This window comes from Oryctolagus cuniculus, chromosome 5, assembly GCF_051225735.1.
Source record: "Oryctolagus cuniculus isolate XC-2025 breed Fujian yellow rabbit chromosome 5, ASM5122573v1, whole genome shotgun sequence".
Classification (NCBI taxonomy): Eukaryota; Metazoa; Chordata; class Mammalia; order Lagomorpha; family Leporidae; genus Oryctolagus; species Oryctolagus cuniculus.
In genome coordinates, this window is record NC_142871.1 from 116,042,418 (window position 1) to 116,060,126 (window position 17,709).

Genomic DNA, 17,709 nt, shown 5'->3' on the forward strand with positions numbered 1-17,709 from the left:
TCCTTGAGCCATCACCTGCTGCCTGCCTGCACGCATGTTAGTGGAAGCTGGATGGGATGCAAGCCAGAACTTGGACACGGGCATTAAACACAGGCAATGCAGCATGAGAAGTGGGTGTCATAACCACTGTGCCAAACACCTGTACTACTGGGCAATTCTGATGACAGAGCTTCAGGACCACTAGTATACAAGAGGAGTGGAGGGTACAGTTGTTATAGCTGTCTATAGGTATCCTTCATGGGCAACAGAAGTCATAATCCCAACAGCATTTTACCAGGAGTCTTATTATAGTTCAAATTCTTTTGTTTTAAAGATTTATTTTATCTATTTGAAAGACAGAGTTACAGAGAGAGGTAGAGACAGAGAGAGAGGTCTTCCATCCAATGGCTCACTCCCCAATTGGCCGCAACGGCCGGACTTGCACCAATTCGAAGGCAGGAGCCAGGACCTTCTTCCAGGTCTCCCACTTGGGTCATTTTCTATGCTATCCCAGGCCATAGCAGAGGGCTGGATCAGAAGAGGAGCAGCCAGAGCTAGAACCAGTGCCCACATGGGATGCTAGTGCTTCAGGCCAGGGCTTTAACCCGCTGCGCCACAGCGCCGGCCCCGAGTTCAAATTCCTTTTACATGTAGTTTTCGTAGTTTGATAAGCAATAACTAGAAAACACGTACACACACACATAATGTTTGTCTTGAGACTGAGTATTTTGTATGTTTATGGTTAATGTAAGTCTTGCATGCTAAAGTTCAAACCGACCCTCTTGATCTTTGCCTAGAACAAAACTGAACAGCAGTTATCATCCATCCAGAGGCCGCTAATGGCACACTGACAGCAGCAAAGGGACAACAGGCTCTTCGTGCAGCCCCCTCTTATGCAAATCACAGGACAGAACTTGTGTTTCAGTTACCAAGGAAGATGAGCACATACAATGACATGTGCTAGTAATCTATTTTTTTAAAAAGGAAACCACTCTTAAAAAGAAACCAAGGGAAAGAAAACTAACAGGAAATTTCTCAAACTAAACCAGGTTAAATATTGGCAGTTTGTGGAGGACAAATACAGACATGTGAGATGTATTTCCTGAAAATGTTAGCTCTTAAGTGAAGAGATTTTTCTCTGTATGTTCTTAAATAGAGATTGGCATTTTCAAAGTGGCATATTCAAGATGGTCCATAAGTTTCCAATAATAATAATTAGCTCCCCAATCTGGCCTTGTTTAGCTTCCTTTTTCACTGTGCTTTTATCCCAGTGCTTAGTTTGCAATTTGCTTAATAGCTAAGAATAAGTATACTAACAGAGTAAAACAGAATAAAAGACACCTGAACTCAACTAATGAATGCATAATTTATGTAGAAAAATATCTTTACACTTTAACATATAAAACTGTTAATCCAAATCTCCATCCATCACTGCATACTACACTAGTAACTAGTTTCTTTCCTTTTTTTTTCTCCAAAAATTTGAGAGAGAGAGAGAGAGACTGGTCTTCCATCCACTGGTTCATTTCCCAAATGTCCACAATGGCCAGGGCTGGGCCAGGCCAAAGCCAGGAGCTTCCTCTAGGTCTCCCTTGTGGGTCCACGGGCCCGAGCACTTGAGCCATCCTCAGCTGCTTTCCCAGGTGCATTAGCAGAGAGCTGTATGGGAAGTAGAGCAGTTAAGAGTCGAACCGGTGCCCATATATAACACTGGCACTGTAGGAGTTAGCTTTACTGCTATGTCACAGCACCAGCCCCTCCTTTCCTCCTTTTATTGTTTTCTTCTACAAGATTTTTCCCACAGGAAAGCTCAACAGCTTTCAGTAAACAAAACTCTACTACCCTCTGAAGGACAGACAAGATTAGAAAAGGCAAGGGTCATACACTCCCAGGGAATCTGCCTTGGAGAAACCACAGGAGAGGAACAGAGGAACCAACTTTGTGTTTGGAGGTGTGCATAAGTAGCACAACAGGTAAGGAGAGGGCTGTGAGGTTCTACTCTGCCTCCTCCACCTGTTTCCCTTTGTGCACTGCCATCCCTGTAACCACTCTGCATCACAAGGAGCAAGCAAGAGGCCACACTAAGAGGAAGGCTGACCCACTTTGGGAGGCACTCGTTTCTCTACCTTCTCTTCACCAAGCCTACATAAGGAATGGTAGATTCCATCTGACAGGACTGCCATTTTGAAAAAGCACCCCCATAAGAGGAGGGGCCAAGTGTGGGAAGCAACTGATAGGTTGTTGAAGCACTCTGATCTCAGAATCAGCCCTTAAGGCACTCTGATCTGGCTGAAAGCCCATGAGAGCATTTCAGGCACGGAAAGCCAAGACACTGCAGCAAAAAAAAATGATCTACATGAAGGATCTCTGGGAGTGAGATTCTAATGGAAAGAAGGAGCCATCAAAGAAGGATGTACTTTTCTCTAAAGTGAGGACAGAACTTCTACTTTGCTTATGGCCTTGTCTAAATACTAATAGAGTTTGTGTATTCAAAAGGCTTCCATAACCTTGGCAGCTCAAGAAAAGAGCCTCGGTGATCACTGACATCATAAATAACAGTGTTAACTGTTAAATCAACAACAGGAGTCACTGTGCACTTACTCCCCACGTAGGACCTCTGCCTTTAATGAGTTGTACCATGAGAATTAACTGTACAACTTGTTCTCAAACAGTACTTTATAAGTTGTGCGTGAGGGGGTGCAAATTGTTGAAATCTTTACTTAGTATAGAGTTGGTCCTCTGTATACAAAGTTAATTAAAAATGAATCTTAATGAAGAATGAGATGGGAGAGGGAGAAGGAGGTGAGACAGGAGGACAGATATGGGGGTTGGGGGGAAGAACTGCTATATTCCTAAAAGTTGTACCTATGAAATTTGTATTCATTAAATAAAAGCTTTCTTTAAAAAAATGGGTTGTTGAGGCTCTTCTGGTACCTATGGCTCCCTGGAATCACAAGGAAGCCATAAACTAAAGCCTCAGCCATTGATATCTCCCCTGGTACCTGATAATTCCATGGAAACAGCAATTCACAGCCTAGAATACCTGAGGTTGTGACCATTATAAAAAGAAAAAAAAAAACTCACATGGTTAACAGTATACACCACGTCAAGCAGAAATACTGGACAAGTGTTTAAAATAAGCACATAGATAATGGGCATTGTGATACAGCAGGCTAAGTCACTGCTTGCAGTGGTCTACAACCCATATTGGGATGCCAGTTCCAAGTCCTCGCTATTCTGCCTCTGATCCAGATCCCTGCTAAAGTGTCTGGGAAGCAGTAGACAGTTACTCAGAGAGAAACAGTTTATGTCCAAGAATTTTAATTTTTATTCATTTATTTTTATTCATTTTATTTTCAATTATTTGGAAGGCAGGGAGGCAGAGACAGAGGTCTACCATCCACTGGGTCACTGTTCAAATCCCCCAAACAGCTGGGACCTGGCCAGGCTGAAGCCAAGAACTTGGATCTCAGTTTTGGTCTCTCACAGGGACCCAAATACTTGAGCCATCGTCTGCCACCTCCCAGTTCACACATTAGCAGGAGACAGAACCAGGAATTGAACTCGGACACCCTGGCATGTGATGCAGATGTCCCAAGCAACATCCTAACCAGTATACTAAACACACTACCAACATCAGATTTCTTAACAAAAGCACTGAAAACAAACATTTGGAGATTTTCAGATACCATTCTATTATTGATTTCTATTTTAACTCCATTGTGGTCTGTGCTTGATCTGAATCCTTTTAAACTGATTGAGGTGTCTGCTCAGTATAGACCATATTTTGGGCAATAGGACAAGTCTCAAAGACTGACAGATGGCACAGTAGCACATGAAAAGATGCTCACTGTGAGTCATTAGGGGACTGCAAGTTAAAAGCCCAGTAAGGGGCAGGCGCCATGGCGCAGTGGGTTAATCCTCCACCTGCATCCCATATGGGCGCCAGTTTGAGTCCCAGCTGCTCAACTTCCAGTCAGGCTCCCTACTATGGCCTGGGAAAGCAGTAGAAGATGGCCCAAGTGTTTGGGCCCCTGCACCCGCGTGGGAGACCTGGAGGAAGCTCCTTGCTTCGGATCAGCACAGCTTCAGCCGTTGCGGCCATTTGGAGAGTGAACCAGTGGATAGAAGACCTTTCTCTTTGTCTCTCCCTCTCATTGTCTATAACTCTACCTCTCAAATGAATAAATAAAATCTTAAAAAAAAAAAGCCCAATAAAATACCACCACACACTAACCCACAAAATGTTGCCAAGGACGTAGTGGAACTGGAGACCTCTTTCAGTACTGAAGGAATCCTCATCTAAAATGGTTCATCCACTTTGAAAAAAATAGTTTAGTACTTTTTTTTTTTTGACAGGTAGAATGGACAGTGAGAGAGAGAGAGAGAGAGAGAGAGAGAAAGGTCATCCTTTTGCTGTTGGTTCAACCTCCAATGGCCGCCGCGGCCAGCATGTTGCGGCCAGCGCATCGCACTGATCCAATGGCAGGAGCCAGGTGCTTCTCCTGGTCTCCCATGGGGTGCAGGGCCCAAGCACTTGGGCCATCCTCCACTGCACTCCTGGGCCACAGCAGAGGGCTGGCCTGGAAGAGGGGCAACTGGGACAGAATCTGGCGCCCCGACCGGGACTAGAACCCAGTGTGCCGGGGCCGCTAGGTGGAGGATTAGCCTATTGAGCCGCGGTGCCAGCCAGTTTAGTACTTTCTTAAAAAGTTAAACATACATCAACCATATTATCCAGCTATTCCATTCCAAAGAAAAAGAAGCATACAAGACATATCACATACTGCTTTTGTGTCCTGGCTGCTCTGCCTCTGATCCCAGCTTCCTGCTAATGTGCCTGGGAAGGCAGCAGTGATGGCCCAAGTATTTGGGTCCCTGCCACCCATATGGGAGACCAGGATTCCTGCCTCCCAGCTTCAGCCTGGCCCAGCACTGGTTGCTGCGGCCATTTGTGGAGTGAACCAGTGGATGAAAGATATCTCTGTCTCTCCCTCTCGGTTGATCTGCCTTTCAAAATAAATGTTTTAAAAATTAGAAAAATTGATAATTATTGCAATTGGATGACAGCTACATGAGAGTTCACAATAATGGTCCTTTATGTTTGAAATTTCCTATAATAGGCACTCTAAAAACATACAAAGAAAATATAAGTATCAAATACATTAGAATTGTCACCATTAATGTGAAATGTTATGGAAATAGAAGGAAATGAAAATGGATGAATGAAACAGAAGTCTAGCACAGATCATTGGCCATATGCTATATATTAACAAGTACAATTAACTCAACCTTCAGCCTATGAAAGGAAAACACAAAATGAAGTCTTAAGTCTCTAGGTTGGCATGCAAGGTCTTCTACATCTGGGCTCCACAAATAATATTAAACAATTTTATTTTATCATTCACCTTCAGAATCTTACATCCCATGTAAAGGAACTACTGTGCTTATATTCACTAGGGCTGGCAGCGAGGCATAGAAAGTTAAGCTGCCACCTGCAGTGCTGGCATCCCATATGGGCACCAGTTCAAGTTCCAGCTTCTCCACTTTGAATCCAGCTCCCTACTAATGGCCTGGAAAAGTAATGGAAGATGTCCCAAGTGCCTGGGTCCCTGCACTCTCATGGGAGACCTGGAATAATCTTCGGATCCCCTGCACTTGCATGGGAGACCCTAAAGAAGCTCCTGGGTCTTGACTTTGGATTAACCTAACTCTAGGCTGTTACAGCCATTTGGGAAGTGAACAAGCAGATGGAAGCTCTCGCTTGCTCTCTATCCCTCCCTTGCTCTACCTCTGCCTTTCTTTTTTTCTTTTCTTTTCTTTTTTATTTGACAGTGAGAGAGAGAGACAGAGAGAAAGGTCTTCCTTCCGTTGGTTCACCCCCCAAATGGCCTCTATGGCCAGCATGCTGCACTGATCTGAAGCCAGGAGCCAGGTGCTTCCTCCTGGTCTCCCATGCAGGTGCAGGGCCCAAACACTTGGGCCATCCTCTACTGCCTTCCCAGGCCACAGCAGAGAGCTCACTGGAAGAGGAGCAACCAGGACAGAATCAATAAATCTTAAAAAATAAAAGAGACCCATTCACTTTTTTGTTTTAAAGATTTATTTATTTGAAAGTCAGAGTTACACAGAGAGAGGAGAGGGAGAGAGAAACAGAGAGGTCTTTCATCTACTGGTTCACTCCCAAATAGCCAGGAGCTTCTTCTGGGTCTCCCATGCGGGTGCAGGGGCCCAAAGACTTGGGCCATCTTCTAGTGCTTTCCCAGGCCATAGCAGAGAGCTGGATCAGAAGTGGAGCAGCTGGGACTAGAACCGGTGCCCATATGGGATGCCGAACCCATTGCGCCACAGCGCCGGCCCCAACCCATTAATTTCTTTGAAAGGGAGGGGGGGCTCTAATAAATTCTCTTCCATCCACTGGTTCATTCCCCAGATGGTCGCAATTGCTGGGGCTGGGCAGATCCAAAGCCAGGAGCCAGGAGCTTCCTCCCAGTTCCCTCATGAGCACAAGGGCCCACTTGGGCCATCCTCTACTGTTTTCTCAGATTAGAAGTGCAGCAGCTGGGACTTTAATCAGTATCCATATGGAACAAGAGTGTTACAGGCACTGGCTTTACCTACTATGTCACGACACCAGCTCTTACTGTTTACTTTTAAAAAGTATGGAAACCATGCATAAATAATAATGTATTTCCTTTCATTACCTGTATTGTTCTAGAATCAAACAAATAGGTATTTCAGTATTCAACCCCAGTTATAAACATTTTAAACATCATTTTCTCAGGCCTTTTCTGAAATCCCCCCAAACTGTATTTCCTTTCCCTGCTCTTTGTCATTGCACTCTTTTAAGTTGTGCAGTAATTCGTGTACTTCTGTACTTAATCTCCTCCCACCCAGCTAAGCTCTGAGAACTATCCTGTCTTTGATTCACTAGTTCATCCTACACACCTAGCACTGTACCTGATACCCAACAGGCACCTAGCAAACGTTCATCAAATCTGTTCCCATTTCCCCAGTCTCCTTACTTTCCTCATTTTCCTGCATCTTTTCCTTTATTGCAGTTCTGAATTTCCCATCTGCTCTATGAACCCCATAGAACATCATTGAGAAGCAGGAGATGGATCAGACTGACAAGACAGAAAGCTTCGCTCTCACCATCATCCAGAATGATGATACCATCACAAGAGTGAGGCAGGACAGAAGAGTCCCTGCCATGGTGCGGGGAGAAAGCTGAGACTTGGGTCTCCTGGGCCAATAGCTGACTCTACAGGAGACCCAAAACCAGTGCCATCTTTCTCTTAGTGGTTGGGGAAGAGCTGTAAGTGGAGAAGCTGAAAGTGAAGACCTGGATTGGAATTGGAATTCTGCTACCTAATTAGATATCTAAACTTTTCAAAGCATACTTAAATCTTCAAGGGTTACTTCTTCCAAATGCAAAAATGGAGAAATCATTGTCCACCCTATTATGATATCGGAATTGGCCCCCTGAAATGATATTGGAATGTGGCCCCTTTAAAGTTCCCCAAAAGTCCCATCTGGGGTGCCATATGAAATTGGAATACAGGGTGCCATATGGTAACACCATATACTTACTAATAAATTCTCAATATTAGTAAGCCTGTGTGGGTTCTTGCCTAATATTCAGAGAAGAATATTGAATACTGGCATAGATGAACAAGGCAGCATGGTACATTATTCAGTAAGAAAGATGCATAGGAGAGTGAGAGCTTTATCTAAAAGAAAGGGGTATATCTGGATTCATACTGAGTACCAGGAACCAGCCACATGGAGGAGCATCTAGGCCAGGAAGCATGGGGCAGGTGGCCAGAAGGCCATGCACCCTGGAAGCACAGGGCCACAGCAAGCCCCGTACTGGCAAAAGGTCAAGGAAAGGAGAAGGCGGGCACACCATGTCCCAGGCTTTTAATCCATTTCCAAAGGGGAGTGGTTTATTAACCCGATTGGCCGGTGGGTACACAGGTATGGCCAGGTAGGGGCATGAGGTCACACAAGGGCATGGTGAAGGTGTGGTCTTCTAGCTCACAAACCTGATCAGTTTTATTCTGTATACCTGCCTACAACAATATGGCTGTAAGAATCCAATGAGAGGAGGCTTAAGAGCTTGAATATAGTGACACTGACAGACAGACAGACACACACACACACACACACACACACACACAAATGTCCCAGTTAATAGACCAAAGCTATGGTAATTATTTGATCCAGGTCTGTAAGTATTCAGAAGTAGCTCATTGGCTTCAGTGAATCAGTTGCCTTGATCTTTTCCCTTCTTGTAGGATGAGTTGTCTACCCAACTTCTTCCCAAACAAGATATCATATCTTAAGTATGCAAAACAGTAGTTATTTTTTTTTATCAGAGATGTTGTTCTGTTCCTACTGTATCTCATACATGCAACTTTTGAGATTTGCGACACTCTACAAACTTTTCGGAAGATAAGGATGTCATTCATCTTGCCCTCTGTGCTACGGAGTCTGAGCCCCACTTGGGGTCCACTTGGAGTACCCAGAGTGCTGTTTCAGATATAAGGTGGTTAACGGGCCTGGGCCTTTATTAACAGTGTCTGTATGGAACTTCCTTCTGTAGAGATTGTTTCTCAACCACTTTCATATGTGTTCTACTGTCAAAGCCTCACAATAATTGTGAGATAGGGCCAGAATTGTCTTTTCTTTTACTTTTTCCCCTAGAACTTGGGATAAGAGATTAACTTATTTGTCCAAAGTCTCACTAGTAGTAGCTACCATTGTGAAAGAATGAGCGAGCTAGTGAGCTAGTAGGTAAGGAATCCAAGCCACTCATCTAGGCCCTAGTCTCCCCTTCTCTCCTATTCTTTTCTTTTTATGAAAATTTTTAGTAATCTGTATGATAGGTTTTTTCCCCTCCTGGAATTCTGGAATGCAATGCTAACGTGATTGCTAAAACTATAAGCCTCAAAAAAAAAAAAAAAAAAAAAAAAAAAAAAAAAAACACAGTAGTCATTTTTATTGTTTCAACAGTATGCTTTGTAAGTCCAGCTTTCATTAATCATGCAACAACATGTTTTCTGAATTAAGCTGTTAACAGACGTTAAATGTTAAGGTAAATATTTGCAGGCTTACGTTTTCATTTCTTTTTGCCTTTTAAGTAAATCACCTTATAACTGTCTGAATGTAAAACATCTCCACGTATAAACCAGTCCCAACTTGAAAAGTAAAACTTAGAAACCTCAACCATTACTGTAGTTAAAATGTAATGACCCTGAACTAATTTTTACATCTAGAAAATACAAGAATGGATAAAGAGAAGAAACCTTCACTGATGATTCTGGCTTCAAGTAGAATTTATGTTCTTAGGAGGAGAAAAAATAAACAGGATTTATCACAACCTTGAGTATAATATGATTAAGTTATTTCTCACAAATCTGACATTAAATGTACCAACTTTCTTAAAATCAGGACTTTTTTGTACTTTTTCCCTTTTGTGTCTTCCACCATTCTGTGCCTGAAACCTAGTTAGCAGTCTGGTCTTCCCCTGTGGAATATCATAGTGTAATATTATCAAAGGGCTGCCATTAACCTTTGTTGTCATCCCAAGTAAATTTTGGGAAAAAAAAATAATATAACCCTATGACCATGTAACATGAATCAGTTAAAATTTCAACTATTCAGGGCCAGTGCTATGGTGCAGTGGGTTAAAGCCCTGGCCTGCAATGCTGGCATCCCATAGGGGCACTGGTTCAAGTCACGGCTGCTCCACTTCTGATCCAGCTCCCTGCACATGCACCTGGGAAAGCAGCAGAGGGTGGCCCAGGTGCTTGGGCCCCTGCACCCGCATGGGAGACCTGGCTTAGGACTGGCTTAGCTCTATCCCATGTCTGAAGAAACCAGTGGATGGAAGATATCTCTACCTCTCCCTCCCTACCTCTCTAACTCAAATAAATCTTCAAAAAAAAAAAAAATCACCTATTCTGTGACATTTTAATACTAGTTTGGCTTCCTAGATAAATATCACAAGTGTCTCATAAGCCCTTTTAGGCTTTGAAAATTGGTTAAAAGTATTTCTAGGGAATCTATAGATTCATAACAGAAACTAAGAACTAAGACAGAACAAAGGAATATGTCTGTGGTAACAGTTCACCCCGATAACCCCACTTTGCATTGAAGATGGAAGCTATATGTCCTACCTTCTGGAAAATGAAATAAACATTCCCTGCTTCATTTGCCAGGTTTTATCCCGAGTGGGAGCAAAAAGGAAATTCCTGTAAGAGCTAGTTACTCTTTGGGTCTGCAATTCTATGAGTCTTAGTGAGTGACACTGCAAACAGACACTGAAAAGGAGTGACCTGTTTTAGTTTCACAGATTTATTCTCAGAAAACTACCGAATCACAGCACCTGTAGTTCAATTATTAGCAAAGATGTATTTCTATTACTTGCTTCAGTATGCCATCTACAGTGATCGAATTTAGTTTATTTTCTGTCTTCTAAAAGGACAGCTCTGGGAGAAAAGAAGTGTTACTGTAACTCACACAATATCCCAAGCACAGATAGCAGAACCCACACAGAGTGGATGCTTAGTATTAAAGTAAACGAGCACAAATTTGATTTGGCAGAGAACTGCTTAGTTACATAAACATGCTACTTCACATACTGTTTAAACTTCTGAACCAAGTTCCTTGTAACGCAGATCAACACCGAGAGTAACTTTACAGCTAGTTTATGAACATACTTACTCCAAGTTATTAAATATTAAGACATCTGTAAAAGATTTACTTGTTTTTCATAATGAAAGCATCAAGATAGTGCCGAATGTAACTCTGACGATAAACTAATCTCAAGGACAAATTCACACAGCTGTTGCCATCACCACTGCAATAAAATTATGACTCAAAGCTAGCAAATTTCCTCATCGCACATGCCAGCAACTGCAGGATAGTGTCCCTGAACTTCATGAGGACAGTATGAACAGTCATTAGCTCTCTGCACACGGAAATGGCTCACCATCTCTCACCAAAGTTATATTTAGTTTTTTTGACTGAGAAAAAAAATTGCTGGGTGCTTGAGAAACAACTCTAGAGAATTCTCATTTTTGATCCCATGAACTTTAGTGAATGATGTTGCAAACTGATACTAAAGAGTGACCAGCTTTACTTCCTTAGACTTACTCCAAAGATCATACCCAGATAGGATTTTCCTCTAAACACAAATCTTCACTTGAGGGTCATCCAGCTCTACCACTAGCTCTACAAATGCCCAAGTTACTTTTATCTTTTCAGCCTATACTTCAAGTGACTAGCAATTCAGCTTCAGGTCTGCCTCTCGGTCTTTCCCTATGTCTCCTTCCATCAGCAAGTTAGGTGGGTATCATTCTGAAATCCAACAGTTATAGGCAAAGAAATCAAGGGTATATAGAAATGCATAAAAACCTAAAAATATCAGTTTGTGTTCCTTCCATACAGTCTTGACACAGTAAAGATAACTATTTTAATTTGCAAATCTCTATGTCCCATGTTCCGGGGGCAAGGAGATGCACAACTGGCAGGGAGAGATCTGGGATTCAATGCAGGTTCTATCCCTCATCATTGCTCTAAGAAAGGAGTTCTCGAAGTTCCTTAAGAATTGAGTCCATTCTTTGCATTAGTTGGGTATGGAATGACAGTTGGCAAAGAGCAAATTAAATCTGCAAAAAGCATATCATGACTATGCACCTCACATTTAGATGTAAGAAGTTAAAACTATTAAGAAGATTAAATAAGACTCAGAACACAAAGCACCAGCTGTCCTCGTTCAGGTGTACAAGAAATATTTCTTCTCTCACTTCGATTTTCCCCCTTTTGTTTTGTAAAAGCACTCTGCAAACTGTCAAGGCTTATTCCAATTTCAGGTACAACTGTTTGTATGGCTTTGTTTTGAGCAATGTGAGGAAAGTGAGATGAACTTGGACTTTGAAGGTAAACAGAGCACCTTTGGATCAAATCCTGGTCCTGCTGTTTACAAATTTGGCCTGTCTTTGCGTGTGCTTTCTAATCTGAGAGCTTCGGCTTCCTCCTCAATACATCGCAATAGCCTTCCCCAACCTTTTTCATAACATTGTACACCTTGAAAATGCGAGTGTTTTTACTGCAAAGGATATTGCCACCCACAGCAAGATCCTTCTTTGCTATCACAAGGGCAGATGGGTAGTGGGCATTTTGGAAACCATAACTACTCACGCTCCGCAGCACCTTCTTTGGGCTGCTCTCCTCACTTGGCTCGTGGGGAGAGAGGTAAGCCTTCCTCATCGTAATAGATATTGAATACTTCTTAGTTCACCATTCTTCTCCAGATCAAACTCGCACAGAGCAACCCTGCTTACCCGTTGTGTCCATGCTGTTGGCTGAACACTCCTCTGGAGAGTAACAGCTTAGGCTGTCCCAATGCAGAACTGCCCACCGAAAGTGAGGCTTCCTGGTGCCTCTTTCAATGAGGAACTCATCAGTCCACCCTGCTGTGACAGCTGTGGTCTCCCATCCCTGCCGCATGGCTCCACAAGGCCTACATCTGAAGCCATGTGGGTTGCCCATGACTAGCAAGCTGCTTCCTATTAACTCAGGTTTTTCATTGGAGAGGCACAAGAGGAGCCAGTGAAGGTTTGCCTGAAAGAAACCTGAAGAAAAAGCACCGGCAGCAGCTACCAAACTCTTAAAAACTAAAGTGCAAGAAAGGGGGTTTTTGGTGGCCATTTGAGAGCCTTAAACTCTAGCTTTTACATGTGCAGAAATTTGGAGTAACAAGGGAATCACTTTTTTGGGAAAGTCTAATCTCATCATTGCAGCAGTAGAAACATCCAAGGCTGTAGCAGGGTTGTACTTCCTGAAATTCTTACCTTTGCTTGATTGATGCAAAAGAAGTACTATTTAATGCACCTGCCATATGTACCAGGTGCCCTACATGTTACTTTTAATCTTTAAAACCACTCAGCAACTTATTACTCTCCCTCATCAAACAGATGAAACTTAAGCAAAGGGACTTGTCCAAGATAACAAAGCTAGATGCAGGCAGAGGTGTGATTCCGAGTACCAACACTTGAACTAAGGCTTTTCCACCAGGCTCCATTCACTGCCCAGTAGCCCAGAGCTACTCCAAAATATACTGAGTTTTCATTTCTATTTTTTTAAGATTTATTTATTTATTGGAAAGGTAGAGTTAGGCAGAGAGTTAGAGAGGCTAGCTCACTCCCCAAATGGTGGCAACAGCTGTAGCTGGGTCTATCTGAATCTAGGAGTCTGGAGCTTCTTCTGGTTGTCCTACATGGGCCCAGGGACCCAATGACTTGGGCCATCTTCCACTGCTTTCCCAGGCCATAGCAGAGAAGTGGGGCACTTGTGACTCAAACCGGCACCCATGTGAGATGCGGTTGCTGCAGGTGGTGGCTTTACCCACTATGATACAGCACCAGCCCCTGAGTTATGGTTTCTTAAACTCACTTATTAAATACAGATGGAAGACTAAAAACTGCAACCAGATCTAAATATTAATACCAGGATACAACAAGTCTCTCAAGGATAAGCATAGACAGTTTGGCATGTAGACCAAGTGGCCACAAGGAAAAGAGAGGGTAAAAAAGAGGCCCTGTTACTAATGGTAGAGCTAGAAATGTGCCATGGGATTTCAAATCAATCGTATTAAGGTGGCATGTACTAATGCCATCTTACTAGTCAAAGTGATCAGTTTAAGTTCATAACTGATCATAAAGATAGGATTAAATGTCAAAGGGATCACATAAACAAGACCAGTGTCTGCTAATAATAATTGATAGAATTAAAAAGGAGAGAATGATCCAGCATGGGAAGTGGGATACACAGCAGACTCAAAGAATGGCAAATATCCTGATCAGCACTCTGGCCTCAGAATCAGCCCTTAAGGCATTCGGATCTGGCTAAAAAGCCCATGAGAGTTTCACAGGCATGGAAAGCCAAGACACTCTGGCAAAAAAACAAAAACAAAAACAAAAACAAAAACAAAAAACAAACAAAAAAAAAGAAAACTAAATGAAAGATCTCTGTTAGTGAGATTTCAGCAGAAAGAACTGGCCATCAAAGAAGGAGGTACCTTTCTCTGAAGGGAGGAGAGAACTTCCATTTTGATTATGGCCTTGTCTAAATAAAGTCGGAGTTTGTGACCTTAAGAGGCTTCCATAGCCTTGGCAGCTCATGACAAGAGCCTCGGGTGATTACTGACGTCATAAATAAGAGTGTCAATTGTTAAATCAACAACGGGAGTCACCATACACTTGCTCCCCATGTAGGATCTCTGCCCTTAATGTGTTGTGCTATGCAAATTAATGGTAAAATTAGTATTCAAATAGTACTTTATACTTTGTGTATCTGTGTGGGTGCAGTCTGTTGAAATCTTTACTTAGTATATACCAAGTTGATCTTCTGTATATAAAGATAGTTAAAAATGAATCTTAATGAGGGTTGAGATGGGAGAGGGAGTGGGAGATGGGATAGTTTGTGGGTGGGAGGGATGTTATTGGGGGGAAAAGCTGCTATAATCCAAAAATTGTACTTTCAACATTTATTAAATAAGTTTAAAAAAAAAAAGAAGCCCTGTTATAGGGACCATCAGTGCACTAGAGACTAGGAATATACTAAATGGCGATGTGTGCACACCCATATACATATAATTGTGTTTGTGACAACTTTAAGCAGTGATATTAACCATTGTGTATGTTAGTTCTCATCAAATCAATTTGATGCCATTAGGAGCCTTTGCATAGTTAAGGAAAAGCACCTGTGTAATACTTAAAGTTTATCTTGATCCATATAGGCCAGGTTTCTCAATCTGGCTGCTATTGCCATTTTTTAGTGAAAAGTCATATTTTGAGGCTGTCCTTGGGACATACTGCCTTATGTCCCTTTTAGGTGAGTTGAATTTTTTTCTAATATACCTACTACTTCTAAACCTAAGTGTTAAAATAAGTGGAAAGGGGGTATTATAGGGAATAATTCCTTTAGAAATAGAATTCTGTTATTCCTTGTAGGGTTTTCCCCCCTAAAAACCTAGTCCTATCTAAGCAAAAATGCTCATATTCAGCACAGCTACTTTCCTACATAGATGCAATTATGGTTAGCTGTTTTTCACATCTCATACTCCAGGCATGATAGGTTGCTGTGTGCCAAAGATCATTATTTGCTGTTATCTAATCTAGGATGATGATTACATGTATTTACATGAACTACAGGAAGCCAGTAAGAGGAAAAGGGTGGGGACTAAGATTAGGAATCTTTGAAAGGATAAATACAGGCTTTCAACAGTTAACTCACCTTGACACTTGGCCTATTTCAAAAGAATAATCATCCATGCCAGTCTTCATGGAAGTTTATACTACATGTGACATACTTGACTTTTTTGTTTTGTTTTTTTAAATGCAGTTCCATACGTTACACAAAAACTAGATAATCTGGACTAAAAATAACTGAACAATATCTACTGTTTCCAATTTCAGGATGAAGAGATTCCCAGTAAAGGATTAGCCTATTGCACACTTTTCCATTTTCATGGATTATCTTTCATATTAATTGTTGCAATGTCTTACCTTCCTCTCTTCAATCTTCAGTTAGAGCTAAGAGATCTTGCTCCAGTGAGATTTACTTTAAATTAATGAGAGGAGGTAAGTAACAAGAACAACCATATTGTGACACTTAAGCTGGAGAGTCCTTATCACACACAACAAAGTCCTTATCAGACCCTGTTCTCTCCACTTTCCTGTTGGCGTGGAAATTCCCAAAGATTTCTGCTTTAATCATACTCCAGGAAGAAGACTCTCCTGACTCACATATGACCCTTCCCAACCCAAGATACCATCTTAGCATCCTATCTGCTCCCTTAGCATCTCATAGGAATACTATCCCGAAAGGGGGGAGGGAGAAAAGAAGGCCACTTCCTGTGTGTTCTGGATCCCATCACGTCATGTCTCCTGGGAGTTCCTTTTTCTCACCTCCACATCTTAAATCTTGCCCCCTGTGAACTCCTACCCATCTTTTGGAGCGCACTGAAGCTTCCCCATCTTAAAAACAGGTCTTTACTTGCCTGCGTAAACCTTTCGTAACCCTACCTGAAAAATCCATCTGTAGCGTGGGTTCTTGGCCCAACACTTAACACTGCATCCCACAGGAGTTCAAGTCCCAGCTCCACTGGATTCCCTCTAAGTGCACGCTGGGAGGCAGCAAGTGGTGGCTCAAGTCGTGGGGTCCCCACAGTGCTCCAGTCCTGGCTTGGGGGACATATGGGGGACTGAACCAGTACACAGATCTCACTCTCATATGGAAGTATTAAAAAAACAGTAAAAAGTGGAAATCCACGTGAACTGAAAATTGACCTTTAAAAAAAGTTTCTTTGCTTTTGTCACAGGGTATCTCCGCACCGGGTGTTTAAAAAGCTACCAAATACAAGAAGACTTGTGTTTTGTTTTGTTTTTTGTTTTTTTTTTTCCTATTAATTTAGCAGCACTGACAACAAACAGTGTTTAAGCTGGAGGAGAAACCTCCGGGCTTGCACCTGTGAGCGCCTTCCTCCGAGGCCCGCAGCCACATCCCCTGCGCTCTCCTCATCGCTGGCTGCGTAGCCGCTGACTCAGGGGAAGCCGTACCGCACGACCCCAGGGAAAGGATAAGCGCATTTCTCCTACTCTCTTAAAGGCCCGACAGCCTGAGAATCTGAAATGGCTGCTGCCCTCACGCGAGCAGCCACCCACGGATCCGGAGTGCGGACTTTGCCCCGGGGCTCGCTCTCCTCAGGATTGACCTCCGGCGCCGAGCCCCGCACAAAGTGCTGAGTCACGGTGAGGCGGCAGCGCGCGCCGGGAGGCGGGCCCGGCGCAGTCACGTGGCGGGGGCTGTACCACAACAACGGCGCGGCGTGCAGCGCCCGCGGCCCGCGCCGCTTCCTCCGGCGACAGCCCGCTGTTCGGAGCATGCTCAGCTCGGTGGCGCGGGCGCCCGGCGTCCCCGGCCGCCGGGCTCCGGGCCGGGTTTTCTTGTGCTCCCGGCATCGGGTTTGCATTGGTCCGTGGAGCTCGGAAGCCAGCGGTGCGGTGCGGTCCGCCGCTTGCAGGGGTGGGTTTGGTTCGGGCAGGTGTTTGAGTTCTTCCGCGGAGGAAGTGGTCAGGAAATCTCTAACCTTTCCTCATGACTAGCTCATTCTGCAAGATAGGAGCTTTGCCTGTTTTGCTGAAGTCTTGACGGGGCTGTGTGCTGAAAACCCACGCCCAAATGTGGACGTGCAGCTTTGGGTGAAACTCACGTTATGAGATGCCGAAGGAGTCCCGCAAATGCAAATTACTGTTAGAGCGGCTGTTGCTGACTGTGACCGCTCGGTCTTAGCGGGGCGTTTTCCCTTTTACCAGGAATTTCTGAGGATGCGGCCAACATCCCGCTTTTAAATTTGGTTCAACTGCCGGTGGAGCCGAAATGACCGCCGTGGTTTCGTGTGCGAGTCGGGGGGGGGGGGGGTGTAGGAGTGCGGCCCAAGATCTAGGGCGGAATAATTCGGATCCTAAAGCTAATTCTCACTACGCGGGTATCTGGCTAGAACTTAGTCTCTTACTGGATGGAGCCAAGCGGACCCTCCCGAGAGGGTTGGCTCCACGGTAAGGTAATTAGGAAATCCCGCAGCTCTAAGGGAAAATCCTGCTTTGTCCAGTGTCAATAAAGGTCTGCACCAGCGCGGTCTCAACAACTTGGGATGCG

At 43.5% G+C, this 17,709-nt stretch overlaps 1 long non-coding RNA gene across 1 annotated transcript in view; it reads right to left on the minus strand.

Annotated features, from left to right (window-relative positions):
- Window positions 1–13,885, minus strand: part of LOC149126621 (uncharacterized) — a 62,311-nt gene extending 48,426 nt beyond the window's left edge. The window contains exon 1 of the long non-coding RNA XR_016233986.1: window positions 12,333–13,885. This is a non-coding gene — a long non-coding RNA (uncharacterized LOC149126621). The remainder of the gene's footprint in view (window positions 1–12,332) is intronic.
- Between the last annotated feature and the right edge of the window lie 3,824 nt (window positions 13,886–17,709).